At 50.0% G+C, this 19,237-nt stretch overlaps 1 pseudogene across 1 annotated transcript; it reads left to right on the top strand.

The window, feature by feature from the left end:
• The first annotated feature begins 1,725 nt into the window (after positions 1-1,725).
• LOC308052608 (large ribosomal subunit protein mL38-like) lies at positions 1,726-16,922 on the top strand (annotated as a pseudogene). Its single transcript has 11 exons — positions 1,726-1,811; positions 2,941-3,108; positions 3,923-4,051; positions 4,133-4,340; positions 4,720-4,792; positions 5,558-5,603; positions 5,993-6,152; positions 6,552-6,688; positions 7,045-7,200; positions 10,363-10,536; positions 16,813-16,922. The product of its transcript is annotated as a large ribosomal subunit protein mL38-like (transcript).
• Positions 16,923-19,237: the final 2,315 nt, after the last annotated feature.

The following is a 19,237-nucleotide window of genomic DNA, read 5'->3' as shown; positions in this document are numbered from 1 at the left end:
GAAAGCACAAGATATATTATTCCCCCAAATGGAACAAAATGGATATGTTCCAGGACGGGACTTACTCCATGTGTGTCTTTAAAGGTGTTTAACAGTTCATGAGAGTATTGCATGTCAGTTACCATTATTCCAAGGATATTATATCATCAAGAAGATGTGATGTATCCTAAATTGACTTATAGGACTAGTTAAAAGCCGTGTAGAGCAGGTACACCTTATGCTGCTACAAAGATATGGTACTGATGAAGAAGCTGAAATGATCTTACTAGCCCAAGAAGCGGTAACTCGATTTGATCAACAAATAGATGCTCGAAAGGAAAGGGGGGAATTGTAATAAATAATGGTCAAGGTTGTTGAACAAATCGAGTAGGGTTCAATCATATTATGCATATCGTTGTAAGAAGTAATTGCGTTTGTGCAAGTTTCATTATATTTTGTAAAAAAATAGTAGTTAAGCCAACGGCCGGATGCCAGACCCCAACCAAGCCAACGGCTGGATGGTGCAACAGATAACAGAGTGGCCGGATGGTGCAACAGATAACAGAGTGGCCGGATGGTGCAACAGATAACAGAGCTCCCAGATGGTGCAACAGATAACAGAGCTCCAGATGGTGTAACAGATAACAGAGCTCCCAGATGGTGCAACAGATAACACAGCTCCAGATGGTGTAACAGATAACAGAGCTCCCAGATGGTGCAACAGATAACACAGCTCCAGATGGTGTAACAGATAACAGAGCTCCCAGATGGTGCAACAGATAACAGAGCTCCAGATGGTGTAACAGATAACAGAGCTCCCGGATGGTGCAACAGATAACAGAGCTCCAGATGGTGTAACAGATAACAGAGCTCCCGGATGGTGTAACAGATAACAGAGCTCCAGATGGTGTAACAGATAACAGAGTGGCCGGATGGTGTAACAGATAACAGAGCTCCAGATGGTGTAACAGATAACAGAGCTCCCGGATGGTGTAACAGATAACAGAGTGGCCGGATGGTGCAACAGATAACAGAGCTCTCAGATGGTGTAACAGATAACAGAGCTCCAGATGGTGTAACAGATAACAGAGCTCCCAGATGGTGCAACAGATAACAGAGCTCTCAGATGGTGTAACAGATAACAGAGCTCCAGATGGTGTAACAGATAACAGAGCTCCCGGATGGTGTAACAGATAACAGAGCTCCAGATGGTGTAACAGATAACAGAGCTCCAGATGGTGTAACAGATAACAGAGCTCCCGGATGGTGTAACAGATAACAGAGCTCCAGATGGTGTAACAGGTAACAGAGCTCCAGAGGCACAAACACCACATGACACCCAGCAACATCTTTCACTGTCGACTGGCCAACCAGGAGCTGACTCGTCAGGGTGTCCCAGCGCGTGAACAAGTGTATAACATATATAAGCACATACGAAAAGTTGAGTTTTGTGCCGTGGCGGAACTGAGCTTCCCCCGGTCACCCAGCGCTGTTTTGCCTAATTACTGCTTGCTTTAAATTCGCTTGCTCAATAAAATTAATTAATTGGCTCAAAGACTTGTCTTCATTTATAACAGGCAGGCCCGTCCCGCGGCGCTGCGGGGACGTTTCTGGGCAGGCTCCGCGCTCAATAGCCTCGTCGCTGCGGCAGGGGGCGTTCCCAGCCCGGCGCTGCGATAGACAGACCCGCTGCTGCGGCCGCGGGGCCTTCCAGGCCGGACCCCGCGCGGCGCGGCCCCTGTCGCCATGGGAACGGGCCCTTCCGGAGCGGGGGCGCGCAGCATGGCGGTGCCGCTGCCGAGCGCGGCGCCGGGCGGCGTCCGGAGCGGGCGGTGAGTCCCGGGCCGAGGAGCCCCGGTTCCCCTGGGCGGGCAGCGGGAGCCGCTTGGGGCGTGCGGGGAGAGCGCTCGGGCGGCTGAATTCCTGGCGTGGCCGGCCCGGGGAGGCGGGGGTGGCTCCGGCTCTTCCCGGGCTCTCTCGGCCTCGTCTCTTGCGCTCTGGAGAAAGCGGGAACTCTCTGGAAACGGAGAGATGGGCTGAACAGCAGAGGCAGTGCTGCTGTTGGGCGGCATTCTTTATTTCATCAGCGCTGGGCGGCACTGGTAGAGTCTTGCACCTGGGCAGGAACAAGCCCAGGTTCCAGTCTAGGCTGGGGAAGGACCTGTTGGAGAGCAGTGCAGGGGAAAGGGACCTGGGGGTCCTGGGGACAGCAGGGTGACCATGAGCCAGCACTGGGCCCTTGTGGCCAGGAAGGCCAATGGTACCTGAGGTGGGTTAGAAGGGGGTGGTCAGTAGGTCAGAGAGGTTCTCCTGCCCCTCTGCTCTGCCCTGGGGAGACCACACCTGGAATCTTGTGTCCAGCTGTGGCCCCTCAGTTCCAGCAGGACAGGGAACTGCTGGAGGGAGTCCAGCGCAGCCACCAAGATGCTGCAGGGAGTGGAGCATCTCCCGTGTGAGGAAAGGCTGAGGGAGCTGGGGCTCTGGAGCTGGACAAGAGGACACTGAGCGGAGACTCATTCATGGGATCAATATGGAAAGGGGCAGTGTCAGGAGGATGGAGCCAGGCTCTGCTGGTGACAACCAGGGACAGGACAAGGGGCAATGGGTGCAAACTGGAACACAGGAGGTTCCACTGAAATATGAGAAGAAACTTATTCTCAGTGAGGGTGGCAGAGCCTGGCCCAGGCTGCCCAGGGGGGTTGTGGAGTCTCCTTCTGTGCAGACATTCCAACCCGCCTGGACACCTTCCTGTGTAACCTCATCTGGGTGTTCCTGCTCCATGGGGGGATTGCACTGGATGAGATTTCGAGGTCCCTCAGGATCCCTGGCATTCTGTGATTCTGTGAATCATCCTCCCCTCGTTTTGCAGGTGCTCTGAAAGCATTTACAATGGGTGCGTCTTTTGTGAGTGAATCACAGTGTACATGAATTTAGCAGCTTCTCTTCACTCTCCATTCCCAGCTGTGCTCTCACGCAGGCAGCCCCGCTGGGGCCAATGCCCAGCGAGGATATTGATGTCGGCAACTTAGAAGCGCTGGAAAAATCCCACAGTTTCAGTCGGTCCTTGAGGCTGGCGGAGAAGGAGCAGGGAGCCACGCTGGGGGCAGACAGCACAGCAGCCCCAGCCAGGTACTCGCCCAAGGGGCTGCACCATGCGGGGTTTTGCTGCTGGAGGTAAAGACAGCTGTTGCTGGGGCTGCATTTTTCCCCAACCTGTGCTCTGGAGAGAGCTGATGAGGGGCTTTGGCACAAGGTTGGCCCTTTTCTGATGTAGAAGTTTGCATAGTGCAAATGTTTCAGGGAATCGGATGGCAGTTCTGGGAGGAGGGAGGCTGGCCAGGACCTGCCAAGAGACGTGAAACAGAGTAGAGGAGTGATTCCTTGGAATCATAGAATCATTTGATTGGAAAAGACCCTCAAGACCATCGAGTCCAACCATAACCCACCCCCGACACTGACCCATATCCTGAGAACCTCATCTCCATCCGTCCAACCCCTCCAGGGATGGTGACTCCATCACTGCCCTGGGCAGCCTGTACCAATGCCTGAGAGCCCTTTGGGGAAGCAGTTGTTCCCAGGATCCAACCCTATCCTGCCCTGTGGCAACTTGAGGCTGTTTCATCTTGTCCTAAACCCAGTAGTGTCAGAGGAACCAGAGCAGGAACCAGAGCTTTAGGCCACCTGCAGCAAATAACCCAGTTTGGCTGCAGAGACCAGAGCTGCTCCTCGGCTGGGAAACCCCTGGGTCTGGGGGTGCGATGAGCTGGGGGAGGAGGAGGCGGCAGATGCGTGGAGGTGCTGAGGGAAGGCAGAGGTGGTAGATTCGAGTCTCTGCTGTCTTGGAGTTTGCGTCTCTTTCACAGCCTCTCTAACGCTCTGCAGGTGTTTTGTGTTTGGGTATTGGAATTTATCAGGTATGTGATTTTTTCACCCCTGTCTGAAGAGCCAAAGACCGACATCAGCCTGCTGCATGAGAAGCTGCTGCGGGCAAAGGAAATCAAGGCAAGAAAGAAGATCCTGAGGGAGAACCGCCAGATTGCCAAGCTGGAAAGAGCAGCGTGGCTCCAGACAGGTCTGTGCCCCACCACCCCCTCCCTGCCCCGGCCGCGCTGGGTCCCCCGGTGTCACCTCCAGCGTTTCCCTCTCCTCGCAGCGCTGATCCCCCTCAACGAGGTCAGAGCTGAGTGGGAGAAGAGCAGCGGCCCGTTCCAGAAGCAGCGCGTGGCCGAACACTGCATGGTGTTTCGTGACTTGTTCCGAGGGGCCATGTTCCCCGCTGGGTCACCTTGAGGGTGGAGTACAGCCAGGAAGATGAGCATGCCATGCCGGTCTGCTATGGGGACATGGTGACTCCGTCAGAGGAGTGTGGGAGGAGCGGGGCACAGCCTCGTCCCCACCGGAAGCCTCTGGTTTTCTCAGAAGCTCCTCATGGGCATTGCCTGCCCTGGGGGATTTTGTTTAGAAGGGTATTTCCTCTGTGATGATCCAAACTTGTTTCTTGGACATGATAAAGACAGAGCTTTGCAACAGGATGGCTGTCTGTTAGCAGGCTGATGTTTCTTAAGGCTCTGGGGGCTCTCTGGTGGAGCTGGATGACTTGGTGTCGCGTCCATGCCTGGTCTGTGCTGGGTCCTGGCCGTGCCTGTGACCGGTTCGTGTTCTTTGTCTTGAAAATCATGACCTGATCTTAATGGAATGTGTTGTTTCAGTGACAGACGTTCTGTTTTGTCGCTCATTTAGGCTTCCAGCCCTCCTGCAGTGTCATCCGAGGCAGATAAAGGCTCCCTGCGGACTGTGCTGCTCACAAACCCAGGTGAGTAGCAGGTTCTTTACAAAGAACATGTTTAAACAGGATGGTTTCCCTCTGCTCTTGTTTGCTGCTGTTTCTTTTGGCTGCACAGGCAGAGATGATGCCCTATCATCTGAATAGGGATGTGTTACATATGCAGGAAAGATTGTAGCCTCCCTAAAGCTCTAGTAGTTGAGAGATGAGACAGGACCGGTGTCGCAATGTAGTGGAAGCAATTCCCTGACTCTCGTCTTTTGTTTCCCCCCAGACTCCTCTCCCTCAGCAGTCTGCCTGGCAGGTGCATTAGCTGCCACTGCTCGCTCTGGGAAACTGAGGCATGGTGAAGCAGCTGACCGAGAAGTCCCTTTAATCTTGAAATTACCTCTGTTGAGTTCTCATTTGAAGCTCAGTCCTATAAGAATGAGTTACTCTTCTGCTAGGAAAGGATTGCTGGGTGGTCTTGAGCTGCCCCGTTGGTTCAGAGCGGGTCTGGGGGTTCTCACTTTGGGGTGGATGCAAACACCGGCCTCAAGTTGTGCCAGGGGAGGTTCAGATTGGATATTAGGAAACATTTCTTCCTGGAAAGGGTTGTAGAGTACTGGAACAGGCTGCCCAGGGCAGTGGTGGAGTCACCATCCCGGGAAGAGTTTAAAAGACGTGTAGATGAGGTTCTTGTGGACGTGGGTTAGTGCCAGAGGTGGGTTGTGGTTGGGCTCGATGATCTTAAGGGTCTCTTGCAACCCAAACGATTCTGTGATCCTGTCACGAAGTCGCCTTTCTCTGTTGCAGATGGATGTTGAAGAGACGCGCACTCGGAGTACCTGCGCTGGCTGGTGTGAGTACCGCACGGCAGAGCCGCGCTGCTGGGCTCGGGGAAAGCCCCGGCGGAGCGGGCAGAAGCTCCTTCAACAGAGCTCGGAATAAGGATTTGCTGAGACAGTTCTGTGGTTCTCTGGTGCTCCTGCCAGTGGCTGCTTCAGCCCCATGTTCTGGGTCCTGCTAAAGATGCAGGAGTTCAGGTGTTGCTGCTGTTTGGCTTTCAAAACGCTGAGTGTGATCTTTTTTTCCCAGTGAAAGCAGCCTCTGCTGTCTGTTTGCTTGTCAAACAGGGCGTAGGTTACGTCACAACGTAGCCCAGAGTGATGTGCAATCCTGGGGGAATCTGCTGGCCCTAAGGGAGGGAAATGAATGGATATATAGTGAAGTAAACTTGTGTGTGTTCAGGATGAACATTCCAGGCAATGACATGCAGTCAGGTAAGGAGATCTGCCATCACCTGCCCCGCTTCCCTGCCACGGGCACTGTCTGCCATCGCTTCATCTTCCTGCTCTTCAAGCCAGAACCGCCCCATGGATTCCAGTGAGGACGTTGGGCCCAGGCCCTGGTCACTGAGGCTGTTGCTGGGCGGTTCACGCTCTCTTGGCCAGGCTGTTCTTGCATGTTCTGATGACAAGGTTGTTACTGCTGGAGGAGAGCAAGTTCCTTAGAGTCTGCAGGGTTTTTAGGGCTGCTCTGAGTCTGTGTGTCGCCTGAAGCCGCAATCCCAGCCCTGCAAGCACTGTGCTGTCCTGTTGCGTTAAACCAGGCCGTTAAGAAAGTGGGTTTTTTCCTGCCTGGAGCAGAAAAGTGCAGAGGGCTGGAGAAGCTGGGAGAAGTTTTGATGTGCCTTCCTTTTCCACCTCTGTTTTGTAGACTCGGGGGTGCTGTGGGGAAGTATTTGCCTGCCAGAGTGCTGCAAGAGAAGAGAACCACCTCATCTCTCGTGCTTGTGTGTTGTTTCCAGCCACAGGCTCAAGATGTGAACCTTGAGCACATTTGACTTGTACAGAAAGCACGAGGATGCCATGACCCCGGCAGGGCTGGCGTTTCAACAGTGCCAGTGGGACAGCTCCGTCACCTGGGTCTTCCATCAGCTCCTCAGTGAGAAATGGCCCATGCTGGGGGCTGGGGAGCCATGACGCAGCCCTGGGGGGAGGCGCAGGGCCGGTGAATGAGCTGTGCCCGTGGGATCCTGCTTGGTCCCGGCACTGGTCTGGGAGCTGTTACAGCACAGCCTGGGCGCTTATGGAGCCGTCCTCCCCCAGACTAACAGCAGTCTGAGGAAACAACCTCTTAAAAGCCCATTTTGAATGAGCATTTTAAAATAACACCAAGAGCCTTCACCAGGGTGTGCTCAACTGGCCCTGGTCAGTGAGGGGAGCCCTTGTTAGCGGTGGGGAGGGCCTGGGGTTCGGATCTGCACTATCTCGCTATTGCTCTGTGTCACCCCTTTACAGATAGGAGAGAGCTTGTGTTTGGATTTGTGCGGCCGCCCATTTACTATCCTCCCCAGGTGAAGTTCCCGCGCCACCAGCCCCTGAGGTACCTGGACAGATACTGAGACACCAAGGAGCCCACGTATGGCATTTACTATGGCCAGGCCTCCCCTGGAGGTGCTCTGCTCTGCGCTGGCAGGAAGGGCTGGGCTTGTTCTTCCCGTATTGTGACTCTGGGGACTGTGGTCCCCGCAGGGTGGCGGGACGGGAGGACGGACCCTCCTGCCTCATGCTGGCATCTCGGGGCAGAGGTGCTTTGTATCGAGTGTCCTCTCCATCACCCGCTTGGGATTCTCTGGTCCGTGACCCATCAAGCGGTCCCGGGTGGTGGGGCAGTTCCACCTGCAAACTCTGCACACAGCACCGTGCCAACTGCATGGCTGTAAGATCCTGAAAAATCATTAAATGAACTCAAATCAAGGATTCAGTGCTCCTTTCATTGAGCCTTTCCCTTCCGTGCTGCTCCAGGATGTGTTGTTGCAGAGCAAGAAGCTGACCCGCACTTGTTCCTGTTAAGGGCACCAACCCCTCTGCCATCCCAGCCCTCCGGGAGCCGGGTCTCGGAGGAAAAAAGCCAAACTGCAGCACAACATGGCAGCAAAATCCACGGGAACATCCCGATTTCGTGAAGGGCCCCAGATCCCCAACCCCAGCAACCTTTTCTGCTGACACTGCTGGGTTTCTGTGCTGTGTTCCCCAGAATAAGGCTCAAGGGAGCTGCTTGGGAAAATGGCAGCCAGAGGAGTTGGGCAGGGGAATGCCCCAAAAAATCCTTTTTTCCTCTCCAAAAAATGCCTTTTTTCCCTCAAAGACCCCTATTCCCCCCCCCAAAAAAAAAGCTTTTTCGCAAAAAATCCTCTTTTCCCCTCAAAAACCCCTTTTCTCCCCCCAAACCCCTTTTTTCCACAAAAAGACCTTTTTTTTTTTTCCCACAAAAACCCACATTTTCCTCAACCCTTTTTTCTTCTTTTAATCCCCCATGTACCATAACCCATTTCCCACCAAAACTATTTTCCTCCATTTTCCCCCCAAAAACCCCACATTTTCCCACTAAAAACTACCTTTTTTCTCCTCATAATAACCCCGTTTCCCGCCAAAATAAACCCTTTTTTCCTCAAAAATAATCCTCTTTTTACCCCAAAAAGCCTTTTTTTGCCTCATAAAACCCCATTCCCCGAAAAACCCCACTTTTTTTCTCTCATAAAAACCCCATTTTCCCACACAAAAAAAACCATTTTTTCCCCCCCAAAAAACCCTTTTTCTGTCATAAAAAACTCTTTTCCCCAAAAAAACTCATTTCCCCCCCAAAAAACCTTATTTCCCCCCCCAAAATTTACTTTTTCACCTCATAAAAAACGCATTTTCCCAAAAAAACCCCTTCTTTACCTCATAAAATCCCAGTTTTCCCCCTAAAAAACCCATTTTTCTCCTCATCAAATCCCCATTATTTCTCTCCAAAAAATGTTTTCCTCTCATAAAAACCTGATTTTCCCCAAAAACCCCTTTATTTCCCCAAAAAAGAGCCTTTTATCCCCTCATAAAAGCCCCATTTTCCTAAAAGAAACCCTTTTTCACCTCATAAAATCCCAATTTTTCCCAAAAAAACCCTTTTTTATCCTCATAAAAACCCCATTTTCTGCCCCTAAACCCCCAATTTTTTTTTCCAAAAAACTCTTTTTTTCCTCTCCAAAAAATGCCTTTTTTCCTCAAAAAACCCTTTTCTCCCCACCAAAAAACCCCTTTTCCACAAAAACCACTTTTTCCTAAAAGATACCCTTTCCTTCTTTTAAATCCCCACGTACCTCCCCATAACGCATTTCCTGCCAAAACCATTTTCTTCCATCCCCCCCCAAAAAAAACACCTTTTCCCACTAAAAAACACCTTTTTTCTCCTCTTAATAACCCCATTTCCCAAAAAAGCCCCCTTTTTCCCCAAAAAATCCTTTTTACCCCAAATAGCTTTTTTTTTTGCCTCATAAAACCCCATTCCCCCCCAACCCCACTTTTTTCTATCATAAAACCCCCATTTTCCTCAAAAACCCCCATTATTTTCTGCCAAAAACCCCACTTTTTTTCTCTCATAAAAACCCCATTCGCCCCCCCCAAAAAAACCCATTTTTTCAAAAAAACCACCCCTTTTTCAGTCATAAAAAACCCCTTTCCCACAAAAAACCCCTCATTTTTCCCCCCAAAAAACTACTTTTTCTCCTCATAAAAACCCCGTTTTCCTCAAAAAAACATCCGACATTTTTTCCTCCAAAACACATTTTTTTTTCTGTCATAAATAAACCTTTCCCCCCCCAAAAAAACCCTCATTTTCCCCATAAAAATCCCATTTAAAAAAAACCACCTTTTTACCTCATAAAATCTCAATTTCCCCCCCAAAAACCCATTTTTTAAACCCCATTTCCCCCCCCAAAAAAACTTTTTTACTTCATAAAATCCCCATTTTTCTCCTCATAAAATCCCCATTATTTCCCTCAAAAAAATTTTTCCTCTCATAAAAACCTGATTTTCCCCAAAAAAACCTTTTTTTCCCCAAAAAAAGAGCCACTTTTCCCCTCATAAAACCCCCATTTAAAAAAAAAAAAACCAACCAACCCTTTTTCACCTCATAAAATCCCAATTTTAACCCCCATTTCCCCCCCAAAAATCCCCACTTTTTCCCCAAAAATCCTTTTTTCCTCTCCAAAAAATGCCTTTTTTCCTCAAAAACCTATTTTTTTCCCCCCAAAAAACCCTTTTCCCCCAAATCTCCCATTTTTTCCCCCAAAACCCCTATTTTTTCCTCCAAAAAAACCATTTTTTCTTCTTTAAAACGCCACATCCCTCCCCATAACCCACTTCCCGCCAAAACCATTTTCCTCCTTTTTCGCCCCCAAAAACCCCACTTTTTCCCACTTAAAAAACCACTTTTTTTCTCCCCAAATCCAAATTTACCTCAAACCCCCATTTTTTCCCTAAAACCCCCTATTTTTTTGCCAAAAAACCCTTTTATTCTTCTTTTAAACCCCCACGTACCTCCCCATACCCCATTTCTCGCCAGAACTGTTTTCCTCCATTCCCGCCCCAAACCCCACTTTTTCCCCCCAAAACCCCCTTTTTTCTCCCCAAATCCAAATTTACCCCCAAACCCCTATTCCTTCCCCAAAAATGCACGTTTTTTAATTAAAACTCCTTTTAATTCACTTCCACCCCACGTACGTCCCCATGCCCCGTTTCCCGCCAAAACCCCGCCATTTTGCTCCTTGAAATGGGCATTTTTCCCGCCTAAACCAGGTGTCCAGTCACCCCTGCAGGACGTACAGCTACCCGGCGTGCGTCCCACCGCCGCGCCCCATCGCCCCCGCGGCGGCGTTCCCTCCGAGCGCCAGCGCGTGTCCGGGGGCAGCAGGAACACCTCCCGGTGTTCCAAGAGCGGCCAACAGGGATTCTCCTCCAAGTCCGGGAAACGTGAGTTTGGGGGCCAAGACCCCATTAGACCCTGAAATTATTTCCTCAAACTCCCATTAAAGCTGCAAATCTACCCAAATCTTTCATGAAACGCCAAAATTTCTTCCCAAAGGGTTTGGGTTAGGGTTAGGGTTGTTGGGGTTAGGGTTAGGATTAGGGTTAGGGTCTGAGTTAGAGATTAGGGTAAGGGTTAGGGTTAGGGTCAAAGGGAGAGTTAGGGTTAGGGTCAGGGTGAGGGTCAGAGTTAGGCTTAGGGTCAGGGTTAGCATTAGGGTTAAGGTTAGGGTTAGGGTTAGAGTTAGGGTTTAGAGTAAGGGTTAGGGTTAGGGTCAATTAGGGCTAGCGTTGGGGTTAGGGTTAGGGTTAGGGTCGTTAAGGTTAGGGTTAGGGTTAGGGTTAGGGTCCATTAGGGTTAGGGTTAGGGTTAGAGATAGGGTTAGGGTTACGGTTTAGGGTTAGCGTTAGTGTTAAGGTTAGGGTAAGGGTTAGGGTTAGAATTTATAGTTAGGATAGGGTTTAGGTTTAGGGTTAGATTTTAGGGTTAGGATTAGGGATTAGGGTTTAGGGTTAGTGTTAAGGTTAGGGTTAGGTTTGTTGGGGTTAGGGTTAGGAAAGGGTTTAGGGTCTGAGTTAGAGGTTAGGGTAAGGGTTTGGGTTAGGGGTAGGGGTTAGGGGTAGGGGTGAGGGTTAGGGTTAGGATTAGGATGACAGTTAGAATTAGGATTAGAGTTGGTTTACTGTTAGATTTAGCGTTAGGGTTAGGCTTAGGTTACGACTATGGTGAGGTTTAGGCTTATGGTTAAACATATGTTAGGGTTATGGTCAGCGCTATGGTCAGGGTCAGGGTCAGGTTAGGGTTAGGGTTAGGGTTCGGGTTAGGATTACGTTTAGGGTTAGGGTTACGGTTAGGGGTAGGATTCGGGTTGTTTTAGGGTTAGACTTAGCATTAGGATTAGGCCTAGGTTAGGGTTAGGTTGAGGTTTAGAGTTATGGTTAAACTTAAGTTTGGGTTAGGATCAGGGTTATGGTCAGCGTCAGGGTCAGGTTAGGGTAGGGTTAGGGTTCGGGTTAGGATTACGATTAGGGTTAGGCTTAGGAGTAGGATTCGGGTTGTTTTAGGGTTGGACATAGCATTAGGATTAGGCCTAGGTTAGGGTTAGGTTGAGGTTTCGGGTTATGGTTAAACTTAAGTTTGGGTTAGGGTCAGGTTTATGGTCAGGGTCAGGGTTTGGTTAGGGTTAGGGCTAGGGTTAGAGTTAATGTTAGGTTTAGGATTACAGTTAGGTTTAGGATTAGAGTTGGTTTAGAGTTAGACTTAGCGTTCGGGTTAGGCTTAGGTTACGGCTATGGTGAGGTTTAGGCTTATGGTTAAAAATATGTTAGGGTTATGGTCAGGGTCAGGGTCAGGTTAGGGTTAGGGTTAAGGTTGGGGTTAGGGTTAGGTTTAGGGTTAGGGTTATGGTTAGGAGTAGGATTCAGGTTGTTTTAGGGTTAGACTTAGCATTAGGATTAGGACTAGGTTAGGGTCAGGGTGAGGTTTAGGGTTATTGTTAATCAGAGGTTAAGGTCTGAGTCATGGCTATGGTCAGCTTCATGGTATGTTACGGTTGGGGTTAGTGTTAGGATTAGCGTTAGGGTTAGGATTACAGTTAGGTTTAGGATTAGGACTGGTTTAGCGTTAGACTTAGCGTTAGGATTAGACTTATGTTACGACTATGGTGAGGTTTAGGCTTATGTTTAAATATATGTTAGGGTTGTGCTAAGCATTATGGTGAGGGTCAGGTTAGGTTTAGGGTTAGGGTTAGGGTTTGGCTTTGGGTTAGGGTTACGGGTAGGATTCGGGTTGTTTTAGGGTTAGACTTAGCATTAGGATTAGGCCTAGGTTAGGGTTAGTTTGAGGTTTAGGATTATGGTTAAACTTAAGTTTGGGTTAGAGTCAGGGTTATGGTCAGGGTCAAGGTTTGTTTAGGTTTAGGATTAGGATTACAGTTAGGGTTAGTATTAGAGTTGGTTTAGCATTAGACTCAATGTTAGGGTTAGGCTTAGGTTACGGCTATGGTGAGGTTTAGGGTTATGGTTAAACTTATGTTAGGGTTATGGTCAGCGTTATTGTCAGGGTCAGGGTCAGGGTCAGGTTAGGGTTAGGGTTAGGGCTCGAGTTAGGGTTAGGGTTAGGATTAGAGTTAGGGTTAGGGTTAGGGTTAGGATTAGGGTTATGTTTACGCTTAGGGGTAGGATTCGGGTTGTTTTAGGGTTAGACTTAGCATTAGGATTAGGCCTAGGTTAGGGTTAGGTTGAGGTTTAGGGTTATGGTTAAACTTAAGTTTGGGTTAGGGTCAGGGTTATGGTGAGGGTCATGGTTTGGGCGGGCGCGAGAGTAAAGAATCTAATTCAATATGACTTTACCATCAATACCCTTTAATGAACTCTTAACAACACTGAATATCAATGTCCCCGAGACCACGTTTTTCCAACCCTTATATACTCTATACCCAAAAGGCCATGCGGCAAGCACAGGCTGCGATTGGTTACACATGCATTCATTCTTCCTCCCCGACGATGGTGATTGGCTGCAGGGCACTGTCCACATGCGCAGCGACTACGACGGCGCCCTCCTGCAGCCTGGGTCGAGGGCAGACCAGCTTCTGTATATCTCCGCATGGTCCTAGTGCACCGCAGCCACAACAAGCCCTGGCTTGTTCACAGCATACAGCCCAAAACTCTCCACAAATTCCTCTTTTTTCTTTTTTGGACAAGCCAGGCTTGATTAGCTGTGCCTTCTAATTCCTCTTTGATACGTGATAGAAAATAACTTATACATAACATATCAATTACAACAACAATCAACATAAACAATGTACTTTGCAATAAACTCTTAATCCACCCCCCTAGGCCAAGCCAATTTGTTAAACTTTTTAAACCAAAAAATCCTACGTCTTTCTTTTTTCTTTTTTTAAAAATACAATAAGAGGTGTTCAAAGAATGAATCAGTATGATTTCCTGCGGCTCTGGCCCTATGGGAAGGCGATCATAGCAACTGTCATGTTTGTCAAACCATGCACTAATATTTTTCTTCTTAGTAAACTGGATGTATTCCATTGCCATTTAAATATCACAATGGACTGATTAAACAAATTCCAAGAACTTTTGTTTAATGGTACTCCTACTTAACATGTAACAAACAATGTGCTGGGTGTTGATAAACTTACTAAACTATCTGCAATTTGATTTCCTTCACCTAGACCAAGATTCCATTGATGACTACGAATGTGAATCACACAGCAGGGTTCTTTTCTTTGATTTAAAATAGCTCTCAACTGTACAAACAGTTTTCCTAATCGAGGATTATTCGATTGTCTTAGTAGAGCATTTTCCAATCTGGGTATTACACCTGCTACATACAAAGAATCTGTGACAACATTTAAAGCAGATTTCAGCCAATTATTTAAGGCACATATTACTGTCATGAGCTCTGAAGTCTGCAATGAATCCTCTTTTGAACCTTCAATTAAATGCTGTTTCCACTGACTATTCTCTTGCCAGACACATGCTGCCTGGTGTCTTAGTTTTCCTGCATCTGTATATACTGTAAGCCCTTCAACAGGTTTTGCTTTTACCTTCTTCTAACCACTGATTTGTTCTATGGAATTGCCATAGCTTCCCTTTTGGTTGTCGTGAATGTACCTTGCCTATAAATCCTAATAATGCATTCTGAATAGGCACCGAATTTCTCAGCCACCATTCTAAATCGGCTCCATTTACCGGAATACTGATGTCATCTGGTTCCTGACTGCTAATTTCTATTATTCGAGATCTACCTTTTCGAACCAATTCTCCAACTGCTTCTGGTCTTGTTTGAATGCTTAATTTTGGTTGGATACTAAGAAAAAGCCATTCTAATAATCGTAAATAATTTTCTGTTTTCAATCTGACAGTGGCACAAATGGAAGAATCTGTAGCAAGATCTATAGGGAATTCCCTGTCTTTGTTTTGCCACTGGCAGATGGATGTTCTAAATTGCTAATAAGAAGGGAAATTGGTAGATCAGAAAGTCTTAGATCGCTGAACTGCTGCTACAACTGGTTGTACTGTAGATGAGACTTGCTGGCTAACTTGTCGAAGAGATCTCTGCATGACCCCTTCAAAAGCGGCAGCCATCACTTCTGCACTTTGGTGTTGTTCTGATCTGGCTACTTGCATTAGCATTTGTTCTACTGAAGATCCTGGTGGCAGAGTTGCTAATATTTGTTTAGTCTTTGAATTTGCATTATCGAAAGCTAGCAACCGAAACATATGATTTTTCATTTCTTCTGACAAGTCGGGGTTTTGCATTCATCCTTCATGTAGCCGGTCAATAAAATGCGAGAAATTTTCTGTAGTGCCTTGGCGTATTCCGCTGAATGAGGGAGCTAAGGGTCCTGGTAAGGTTAAGAAAGCATCTAGGGCAAGTTGTGCAGCTTTCCGGTGAACTTCAGCACCAAATTGCAGTTGGACTTCTATTGTAGCATACTGTCCACGACCCGTATAGGCGTCGGGTACCACATTGGTTAAATGGGTCATTTGGACTCATGTGTTTGGCTGTTTCTTGCTGCGCTTGTTGATACCAGGCCGATTCCCACAGGAGGAATTGCGCCGGAGTTAGTAATAAGCGCATTAAATTTTGGCAGTCCATGGGACACAATAAGTCAGCGGTAAAAATCCAATGCAGTATTTGTCTGGTTGCTTCTGAACGTATCCCATAGTTGGTGATTGTTTGTTTTGCTTGCTGTAAAGTTTTCCATTCATGTGGTTCCCATACCGCTGTCTGGGTGTTCATATTCTGAATTACCGGTAGGGCTAATTTTGCTGGAGACCAATCACCTTCTAGGATGGCATCTTTGGTGACCCCTGACCATCTGCCAGGTCGGGGCTGTGGTTGGTCAGTAGAATCTACAGGTACCCTTGGTTGCATTGCTTGTGGAATGCTAGCTGGTGTTTGAAACTCTATTTGTCTCTTATTTTTCTCTACATCTGACATTCGCAAGTCAAGCTGTTCAAGCTTGCTGGTAATCTCTTGCAGTAACTGCTCTACTACTTGGGGTGAGCCCAATGAGGTAGAAGGCGGCTCCCAAGAAACTTCCACAGGTGTTTGTGGAGGCACGTTGTGTGGCGGCCCCGGCCCGCGCGGCCCGGCCGGGCCCGTCCCGGCTGAGGCGATGGTCTCAGAGGGGCCGTGTCCGGCTCGGGGTATGGCAGCGGTGGAGCTGCAGGCGGAGGGCAGCACTCAGGGCCTCCCACATCCGGACAGTCCCCCAGTTGCATTTCTGGTTTCTTGTCACATTGCCCCAGAGACTCAGAAAAGGAAACTTCCGGTTCTTTGTTTACGGACGGCAAAGTTTCCAGCTCCCGCCGCAGATCGGATTGCGAGAGTGTTGGCTGAGCCGGGACCCCTCGGCCGCCCCGAACGGCGGGCAGACCCCACAGAGCAGCCCACGGGCCCCTCTTTTCTTTTGGCCGACAAGTTTTATCAGTCCAGGTTTGTTCTGGGACAAGCGCCCTCGCGGCTCTCAGGGCGGCGCTTTGCTCGGACTTCATTACTTCTAATGATTCTAACACGTTTCTCCACAATTCTCTCAGTGCTTTAATTTCTTTCTCTTCTTCCCCTCTGATAGATTTATACCACATTGTGTCCCCCACTGATCTCCACTCCGTTGGGAAAAACAAAAGTGGAATTTCTCCAGAGTGTCCCCAGCGCTGAGCTAAAAGAATCAATGTGACGAGGTTCTCCTGTGACGATTCGATGCCTCTCTTAGAGAGTATACTCGTCAAAAGTGCCGCTATTGCCTCGAGCTCCAAATTTTGTGCTTTTAGGCAAACGGTCTTAAAGTAGAAGGCGAGTGGGCAGCTCGTCTGGTGCTTGTCTTTCGATACCGGACAAAGCACACTCTCCTACAGCCCGGCGTGGCTCCGTCTTTATGAACGCTGCTTACCGCAGTAATTGTGCTCCGGAGATCCTGCTTTGCGAACCATCCTCTGCTGCCATTTGTCGTGAGACGACGTGGAGAATGCAAAACTGCCGGCAGGACCTCTTTGAGCACGACGGGCGGGCCGCAAGAGTAAAGAATCTAATTCAATATGAATTTACCATCAATACCCTTTAATGAACTCTTAACAACACTGAATAGCAATGTCCATGAGACCACGTTTTTCCAACCCTTATATACTCTATACCCAAAAGGCCATGCGGCAAGCACAGGCTACGATTGGTTACACATGCAGTCATTCTTCCCATCCCAGATGGTGATTGGCTGCAGGGCACTGTCCACATGCGCAGCGACGACGATGGCGCCCTCCTGCAGCCTGGGTCGAGGGCAGACCAGCTTCTGTATATCTCCGCATGGTCCTAGTGCAACACAGTGACAACAAGCCCTGGCTTGTTCACAGCATACGGCCCAAAACTCTTCACACTGGAGCACTGGGCAATGACGAATGGGTTGATTTGTAACAAGCCCAAATGCTGTTTCTGCCCCTGGAAGGGGGCAACAGCTGCACAAGTCTAAACGGGGAGAGGAGCAGCTGGAGAGCAGACCTGCAGAAAGGGATCTGGGGTGCTGGGGGGCAGCGGCTCAGGAGCCAGCAGCGTGCCCGGGCTCGGAGAGGGCAAACGGCGTCTTGGGGACGTCAAACACGGCCTGACCAGCCAGCCAAGAGAAGGGATTGTCCCACTGGGTCCAGGCTTGCTGCAGCCTCACCTGGAGCACTGTGTGTCGGGCTGGGCCCCCCCATTTGAGAAGGACTTGAATGCCCTTGCATGCGTCCAGAGGAGAGGAACAGCTCCCACTGGCTCCAGCCCGGACGCTTCTGCAAGCTGGGAGCAACCGCGGTCCTGACACCAGCCTGGTGGGGAACAGCTCCAGAGCCCTGCGCATGTGTAGGTTCAGAGCCTTAAAGAGCAGCACCTACAGCTGCAAAACCTTCTCCGTGATCCTGGCACAAGCCGTTCCCAAGGCTCTCACGGCTCACTCGTTGCTGGTGACAGCTTTGCTGGTGGGGACACCGCTCTCCAGCAACTCATGAACCAACCCCACTGGTGCCCAGTGCCATGTCCCTGCAAGTGGGACCCCTCTGTGCACAGGGACCCCCTGTCCCCGGGGTGGCCGTGCCAGCATCCCCAGCCACCTCCAGCCCCAGGAACCCAGAGCGAGCAGAAACCACAGCTCTGCAGATACAGGAAAATGACGGAGAGCACAGGTCTGAAAAAATATAAACCAATATATTTTCCAAAACAAACCAACACACAAAGAAACAAAAGTATGTACAGAAAAAACAACTACAGATAAGTACAAAAAACCCCTAAAAATCCTGTCTAATGTATAACCCACCCACCAATATTATTGCAGCGGCTGCAGGCAGTGGCTGGGGAGCATGTTCCTATCCGGCTGCTGGTACGTCCATCTTTGATCTTCAGCTATCCATCCACCTCCATTGCCTCCTCGATCTCTGCATCTACCTCCATTTCTTCCTCTGTCCCTTCGTCCACATCCATCATCTCTTCCTCCACCATCACATCAACCTCCATCTGTTCTTCCACCATCACATCTACGTCTGTCTTCTCCTCCATCTCTCCTTCCTTGATCCCAGCAGCCGGACATGCAGCTCCCCAGCAAGAGGTGGTGTGTCCTAAGCCAAAATACAAGCAGAAAAGTGCATTGGTCCTGCCCTGCCCAGCCCAGCGCATCTGTGGAACGGGGCTCTCAGCACCCCTGACCCCTCTCACTGCCCAGGGAGAGCTGTGGTGTGACAGGACCCCATGGTATGTCCCCAGCAGGAGCTGCCTGGAGTTTGGGCAGCTCCTGGGCCACCAGCACCCACGGGCCAGCACCTGCAGCCAGGGGATTCTGCGCTTTGTGCCCTTCAGCAGATTTGGGAGTGACGCAGTCTTGCAGATGTGCGGGAGCAGAGAGGGCAGGGCTGAGCAGCCATGTCCCTGCCCTGCGGGGTGCCCCAGGCACAGAGCCCAGCCCCACACCTGCCTGGGGACCCAGAAGCCCCTTACCTTGCACAGGTGGGGTTTTTGCCTCTGCGCTGCTCCCCGGGCAGGGCTGGGCTGCCCTGGCTCCAGCCTGGAAAGGGGCAGAGGAGGCACGGGCTCAGGCTCCGGGCAGCACCAGCTGCTCCCGCTGAGCATCCCTCTGACACGAGCCCGGGGTGCCCTGGGCTCCCATGGGGACGTGTCCCACAGGCAGGGATGCTCGATTTCAGCAGGGGACGAGCAGCCCAGAAGGGCTTCTCCCAGCCCGTGGCCTTGCAGGGCTGGGTGGAGAAGACAAGCTGAGCTCCTGGCCCCTGAGCTCCCCAGAGTGGGGTCCCATGCCACGCCATCCCCCCAGGCAGCGGGGGCCGTACCTCCAGCAGCGCGGTTTTCCTCTTCTTCAGGACCTTCATAACAAAAAAAAAGTGGGAAGGGAAAGACGGGACTGAGTTGGTGGGAGCAGGTGAGAAGGTTGGATTTTGCAGCCAAGGCACTGAGAATGGGATACAAGGGCTGGACTGGGAACAGGGCAAGTGGTAAGAAAGCAAAAAGGGAAGACAGGATGGGCTTTGCTCAGTGCTGGTGGGATTCTCTTTGCTGTGCTTGTTGCCGGGCACCAGCGCTGCGGGTGGAACACGGGCCGTGACATCACACCTGGGTTGCATGGGCACTCTGGGGTTGGCTGCGCAG

The sequence above is a fragment of the Nesoenas mayeri genome (assembly GCF_963082525.1).
Source record: "Nesoenas mayeri genome assembly, contig: SCAFFOLD_41, whole genome shotgun sequence".
NCBI classification, from domain to species: domain Eukaryota; kingdom Metazoa; phylum Chordata; class Aves; order Columbiformes; family Columbidae; genus Nesoenas; species Nesoenas mayeri.
This window is presented reverse-complemented; position numbering and strand designations above follow the sequence as displayed.